This window comes from Microcebus murinus, chromosome 19 (assembly GCF_040939455.1).
Source record: "Microcebus murinus isolate Inina chromosome 19, M.murinus_Inina_mat1.0, whole genome shotgun sequence".
NCBI classification, from domain to species: Eukaryota; Metazoa; Chordata; class Mammalia; order Primates; family Cheirogaleidae; genus Microcebus; species Microcebus murinus.
The window spans coordinates 37082992-37090658 of NC_134122.1; positions in this window are offsets into that span (position 1 = coordinate 37082992).

A 7667-nucleotide genomic window follows, 5' to 3' on the forward strand; every position below is an offset into this window, starting at 1 on the left:
TTTTATTTTATTTTATTTATTTTTTTTTTTTGAGACAGAGTCTCACTTTGTTGTCCAGGCTAGAGTGAGTGCCGTGGCATCAGTCTAGCTCACAGCAACCTCAAACTCCTGGACTCAAGTAATCCTACTGCCTCAGCCTCCCGAGTAACTGGGACTACAGGCATGCACCACCATGCCCGGCTAATTTTTTCTCTCTATATATATTAGTCGGCCAATTAATTTCTTTCTATTTATAGTAGAGACGGGGTCTCGCTCTTGCTCAGGCTGGTTTCAAACTCCTGAGCTCGAGCAATCCACCCGCCTCGGCCTCCCAGAGTGCTAGGATTACAGGTGTGAGCCACTTCGCCCAGCCTGGACTCTATTTTAAAGAAATATTCCTATTCTATGCACAGAAAAGGCTGTACAAGAAATTCACCATACCAGCTTGTAATAATGAAAAGGTAGAAACAACATAAAGTTCCAAAATATGGAGAATCTTTAATGAAACTATAGCATGGCATCCAGCTATTAAAATAAATCAAGGCCAGACACGGTGGGTCACGCCTGTAATCCTAGCACTCTGGGAGGCCGAGACGGGCGGATCACTCGAGGTCAGGAGTTCGAAACCAGCCTGAGCAAGAGTGAGACCCCGTCTCTACTATAAATAGAAAGAAATTAATTGGTCAACTGATATATATATATATATAAAATTAGCCAGGCATGGTGGTGCATGCCTGTAGTCCCAGCTACTCGGGAGGCTGAGGCAGAAGGATCGCTTGAGCCCAGGAGATTGAGGTTGCTGTGAGCTAGGCTGACGCCACGGCACTCACTCTAGCCTGGGCAACAAAGCGAGACTCTGTCTCAAAAAATAAATAAATAAATAAAATAAATGAGGTGTATACATATGTGCTGTTATGAAAGATCTCTATGACAATGTTAAACGAACTACAGATAGAGATGGCTACCCAAGCCCAGGAGTATGGAAGTGGGAATTAAATGCAAAACTATATATTTTTGTGTTTGTGGTGTGTGTGTGTGTGTGTGTGTGTGAGACCATAGACTATGTTTACTTCTGGGCATGGACTGATATTGGTTGGAAAACAGAAAGTGGGATAATTGTCAAGGGAGAATTTGTCCTTGTATCTATATTGTTTGAATTACTTTACAGCAAGAATGTATCCCTCTATTATTATAAAAGTATAAAATTCTTAAAAGAAATACAAAGCAAAAAAGAAAGAAGAAAGTATAGTTCTAAAATCATTAACTTCAAATTTGAATCCTGCCTCAGTTGCCTAGAAGATTAATAGCAGCTTGCTAAATATATGTCGAATGAATAAATGAATGATGATTTTGCCTCATTTCAGTTCTGTGACCTGGGTCACTATACATATATAAGGTTCACTTTCCTTGTCTGTAAGGGAGGAATAAAATAACACCTACCTTACAAAGGCTTTTGAGAAAATAAATTCATTCTTTCCACAAGTACGTATTTGGCTCCTACCTTGTGTCAGGCACTGGTACAAGGCATTGGAAATATAACAGTGCCAAAGACAAAGGTCCTGCTTTGGAGTTTACCTTCTAGTAGGGGAAATGAGAGGATGAATGGCAAGGGGTGAAGTCTGAGAAATAGGGTGGGGCCTGATCTACAGAGCTTTGTGGGCCCTGATAAGACATTTGGGTTTTATTTTCACATGTGAAGAAAAGCCATTGAAGGGAGGAGAATATTGCAATCCACTTCCATGAAAGTAATAGAAAGCCACTGAAAGGTTTTAAGCAGGGGAGTTTGAAACTGTGTAGAGTGACTTTAGGAGGTAGGAGTGGAAGTGGGGAAACCAATGAGGGGAAAGTATTACAAAGGAGGCGAGAGCTGGAGTATTCTCCAGTTGATCCTTGAACAGCATAGGTTTGAACCGCATGGATCCACTTATACGTGGTTGTTTTTTTTTTTTTCAACCAAACACAAATGGAAAACACAGGAATGGCTGGGCACAGTGGCTCCCACAACTATACCAGAGGCTGAGGCAGGAGGATCACTTGAGGCCATGAGTTTGAGGCTGCAGTGACCTATGATCAAGATGCTGCTCTCCAGCCTGGGTGACAGAGTGAGACCCCCATCTCTGAAAAAAAAAAAAAGGAAAAGAAAGAAAGAAAGAAAAAGAAAAAAAAGAAATGATACCAAGATATTTTTTATTAAATTTGATGATAAAAATATTTTAAAAGAAAACACAGTAATGAAGGAATGTGAAACCTGCATATATGCAGGGCTGACTGTAGGACTTGAGTATGTGAGGACTTTAGTATATGCTGGGATCCTGTAACCAATCCCTGGAGTATAACAAGGGACAACTGCACTGTCATGCCAGGATTTAGGTGCCGGCTACCAAGAGGCCTCAAGAGGTAGAGGAAGGGCAACTCTCACTCATTTCTTTGTCAAGCTACTCATCTGCACATTCAAGTGAGGTGAAATGTATGCTTTCCTTGCTCTCAGGAGCTTACAGTCCACTTGGGAAGGCAAGACATAGCTAAGACATAGCTATTTAATAAAAGCAAATGCAAACTGGCTCCAGGCACTTACACTAAAGGCTAAATAAATGCTACAATGAGCAAGGGCTGTCATAGTCTCCGAGTGGGGTGGGGAGAGGTCTAGGTGAGCAACAGTGATCAGTAAAGCTGCAGAGGGTCCATAAATAATGTATATTCCAGTTTTCCCACGACAGCTCCACTTTAGAGATGTATCCCAACATAATTATTAGTAGCGCCTTCTTTAATGACACTCTCAAAAGTTCTGCTTTGAACAATAAATTATATAGTGACAGTAATCATGAGGGCCATCTGTCTCACATGGAGCAAAGGGTCTCACATTTGAACACTTGACATTATCTCCAAATAATGACCAACACTTAAATAATATGTACCATGTGCCAAACATACTTTAAGAGCTTTGCGCATATGACTCATTTAGTCCTCAATTTAGTCCTCATCCCAACCTTATGTGGTAGGTACTAGTATTATTTCCATTTTGCAGATGAAGAAACTGAAGGACAGATAAGTAACTTGCCCAAAACCTCACAGCCACAACCCCAGACAGAACCTGCGTTCAAAGTAAGACCCTCTGCTGGGATCATTCTTAGAAGTTTGCCTCAGAGTTCAATACACTCATGGAAGCGAACATTTCAAATATAACACGATGTTTGTAACCCTTCCATTTTTCACTCTACCAAGATAGTAAAAAAATTTTTTGAGATGAAGATAATTTATTGATAATGCTATAAATTAAATGGAAAATAAGAATTAAAAATTAAATTTCTTTTTTTTTTTTTGAGACAGAGTCTCACTCTGTTGCCTGGACTAGAGTGCCGAGGCGTCAGTCTAGCTCACAGCAACCTTCAACTCCTGGGCTCAGGCAATCCTCCTGCCTCAGCCTCCCAAGCAGCTGAGACTACAGGCATGCACCACCATGCCTGGTTAATTTTTTTCTATTTTTTAGTAGAGACAGGGTCTCGCTCTTGCTTAGGCCTGTCTTAAACTTCTGAGCTCAAATGATCCGCTCGCCTTGGCTGCCCGGAGTGCTAGGATTATAGGTGTGAGCCACCGCACCTGGCCAAAAATTAAATTTCTTCAGCTTTGTCTTTAAAGAACCATTCCAAGTGAGACACACCAGTATAGTCAAAGCTACCATCATGGCTTAAAGTAGTTAATGTAATTAAGTAATTTATTATCATTTCTAACTGTATGAATTACTATAAACATAACCAAATAAAGTTGGTATTTGCATTGCAGTCATTTTGTAATTCTATAGTTCTTACTGATACATTAAAGATTTAAAAAAATTTTTATTTTGTAAAAACTGCCACAAATATGCTCTAGATTCAGAACAGTCAATTTGTAGATGCGATTCTCTCTACTCTCCCTTGGTTTGCTCCAAATATCACATTGTCTTATATCCAAGTGCCAGTTGACTTCTCAACTTCTCAAGTCAAGTCTTCTCAAGTTGTCCAACTGAATGTGTCCCTTACCATCATTTGTTTTGGTCTCCTATATCAGACTGGTTCACTTGAAGTAGGCTTTTTCTTTTTCTTCATGATTCACAGTTTAGTCAATCATACCTAGTACATTCTCTTTTGAATATATATAGATATCATTTTTAGTGCCCTTTTCTTCTCCTCTTTTCTGACTTCTACCTGTTTATGTTTAGAACACTATGTTATGTTTACTAGTTTCCTATGTTATCTGTTTCAAAGGGTTTTTTGTAAGACCTGACACTGTAATCATGAGTTTATGGAAAAAGCATTATGACTTTTAAACTGAAATAAAAATACACATATGACTAATTTAATCTCCATCCCAATTCTATGTGTAGGTGCTAGTATTATTTCTATTATTTCCATTTTGCAGATGAAGAACCTGAAGGACACAGAAATAAGTATAATAACTTGCCCAAGATCTCACAGATCTCAAGAACTCTTGTAATACAACCCTTTTATAACTAATAGTAAGTTTTTCTCATTGAACATAAATAATATTAGTTTAAGTTTAAATATTAACCTTAAGGATAAAGAAAAGTTTGGCCTAAACGTCCTGTAGTTTGACTCCTACCTAACTCCACATCACTACCTTTTAGCATGCACCCTCTTGCTAGACTGCTGCCACACTGACCTTTGTTTAATGTTAGATACTATGTTCCCACCCCTCTCAGGACCTTTGTACATGCTGTTTCTTTTTTCCAGAAAACTCTTTTCCCCATCTTGATCAAGTTAACTCTTACTCGACATCCCAGCTAAACACTTCCTCAAAAAAAAGTTTCTTTTGATCCCACTGATTAGCTAAATTCTCCCTCTTAAAAGCCCTCATATTATCAGAGAGGAAAGTTGGATGAGTCAAAAGTCTTAAAAATAATTAAAAAAATAAAAACTGGCCGGGTGCGGTGGCTCACGCCTGTAATCCTAGCTCTCTGGGAGGCCGAGGCGGGCGGATTGCTCGAGGTCAGGAGTTCAAAACCAGCCTGAGCAAGAGCGAGACCCCGTCTCTACTATAAATAGAAAGAAATTAATTGGCCAACTGATATGTATATAAAAAAAAAAAATTAGCCGGGCATGGTGGCGCATGCCTGTAGTCCCAGCTACTCGGGAGGCTGAGGCAGAAGGATCGCTCGAGCCCAGGAGTGTGAGGTTGCTGTGAGCTAGGCTGACGCCACGGCACTCACTCTAGCCTGGGCAACAAAGCGAGACTCTGTCTCAAAAAAAAAAAATAAATAAATAAAAACTTTCATTTTAAATATCAGATACCTTTTTCCAGCAATTGAAACAGTTTCAACTTTGCATTTATTTGTATGATTATTTGATTAATATCTTCCTTTAACTGTAGGATATAAATTCCAGAAGACCAAGATCCATGTCTATTTTTGTTCACTATCCCAGTGAGTAAATAATAGATACCAATACATGTATGTTGAAGAAAAACACTAGCAAACCATTGGCAAAAAAGAGAGACCAGGCTGGGCACGGTGGCTCACGCCTGTAATCCTAGCACTCTGGGAGGCCGAGGCAGGTGGATTGCTCAAGGTCAGGAGTTCGAAACCAGCCTGAGCAAGAGTGAGACCCCGTCTCTACTATAAATAGAAATAAATTAATTGGCCAACTAATATATATATAAAAAATTAGCCGGGCATGGTGGCACATGCCTGTAGTCCCAGCTACTCGGGAGGCTGAGGCAGCAGGATTGCTTGAGCCTAGGAATTTGAGGTTGCTGTGAGCTAGACTGATGCCACAGCAGTCACTGTAGCCTGGGCAACAAAGTGAGACTCTGTCTCAAAAAAAAAAAAAAAAAAAAAGAGAGAGAGACCAAACACTGATTCAATGGTTTTTTAAAAAATCACTATGGCTTTTCAGCTGAAAGCAAAATACAAAACCATAATTGGTAGCGTTATTTAAACTTGACAGTTTTCAAAAGAAAAAAACAGTTCAATTCCTGTTTGTTTATAGGGGTAGATGGGATGATAGTTTATATCATAGGACTACCTGGAAATAAATTAGATGCATACAAAACTTATAATGTAAATGGAGAAAATATAAGCTGTATTCTTTTGTTACTTTTAGCATTTATTTATTTATAAGATGTATAGTTTTAATTGTGTACTATTTACTACTGTTCCTAGGGACCAAGCTGGGTGTGAGTTTTAATTATAAAAGCAAAAAGAGCCGGGTGCGGTGGCTCACACCTGTAATCTTAGCACTCTGGGAGGCTGAGGCGGGCGGATTGCTCAAGGTCAGGAGTTCGAAACCAGCCTGAGCAAGAGCGAGACCCCGTCTCTACTATAAATAGAAAGAAATTAATTGGCCAACTAATATATATATAAAATTAGCCAGGCATGGTGGCACATGCCTGTAGTCCCAGCTACTCGGGAGGCTGAGGCAGAAGGATTGCTTGGGCCCAGGAGTTTGAGGTTGCTGTGAGCTAGGCTGATGCCACGGCACTCACTCTAGCCTGGTCAACAAGCGAGATTCTGTCTCAAAAAAAAAAAAAAAAAGCAAAAAGAACCTCAGTTAGTATTCATGAATAATATTTTGTTGTTTTAACTACAGTGTTTTGTTTCCAACTCAAATTCAGAATATACTTCAGACTCCAGTGGACTTTCCAATCATAATTGCAAAGAGCTATGCCTTTCCTTATTTTTTGTGCAAGTTATTTCCCCCCCCCTTTCTCTTTTCACTTCTTTTCTGACATACATTCTGGGAAATAAAATTTTAAATATAAATGGTAATGTCCTGTATATTATATCTAACCACTTCCCTAATTTACCAGGTTATTCTGAATTTTAATCCTAGCTTTCAAACTAGTAAAAATAAGTTTCCCAATCCCTTCATCCCATTGGAAGCTTTGTCTTTACCTGATTTACCCTCTTCTGTGACAACCTAGTATCTATCCTCTGCCTAAATCTTGATTAACTCCTGTCCTCCCCAAAAGTACACTGAGATTAACTCTACAGAATGCTAATTGCTTCTTTACTAGGCATATTTACATGCTCAGTTTGATGTTGTTTTACAAAGGTTCTTAAAGTGTTTTTCAAATACATGTTTCGGTCATTCTTAAAAAGTACTTAGCACTGCAAAGGCCGATGTTGGTGCTGGCTAAAAGCCGAAGGAGTAAAGATTCTGCAGTGACGTGATCTGCAGCCATCGTTTGGATTTTTCACAATAAGATTAATAAACTTTAAAACTTTCAGGCCGGGCGCGGTGGCTCACGCCTGTAATCTTAGCTCTCTGGGAGGCCGAGACGGGGCGGATTGCTCAAGGTCAGGAGTTCGAAACCAGCCTGAGCAAGAGCGAGACCTCGTCTCTACTATAAATAGAAAGAAATTAATTGGCCAACTAATATATATAGAAAAAATTGTTTCTTCTGTTTGATCTAGCCAAAGAAGGAAAAAAAAAAAAAAAGAAAGAAAAAATTAGCCGGGCATGGTGGCGCATGCCTGTAGTCCCAGCTACTCGGGAAGCTGAGGCAGAAGGATCGCTTGAGCCCAGGAGATTGAGGTTGCTGTGAGCTAGGCTGATGCCATGGCACTCACTCTAGCCTGGGCATGGGCAACAAGTGAGACTCTGTCTCAAAAAAAAAAAAAAACTTTCAAAGAAAAAAAAGTACTTAGTCTTCAAATTTTGTTTTATTTTTTTCCTCTATTCAAACCAGTACCT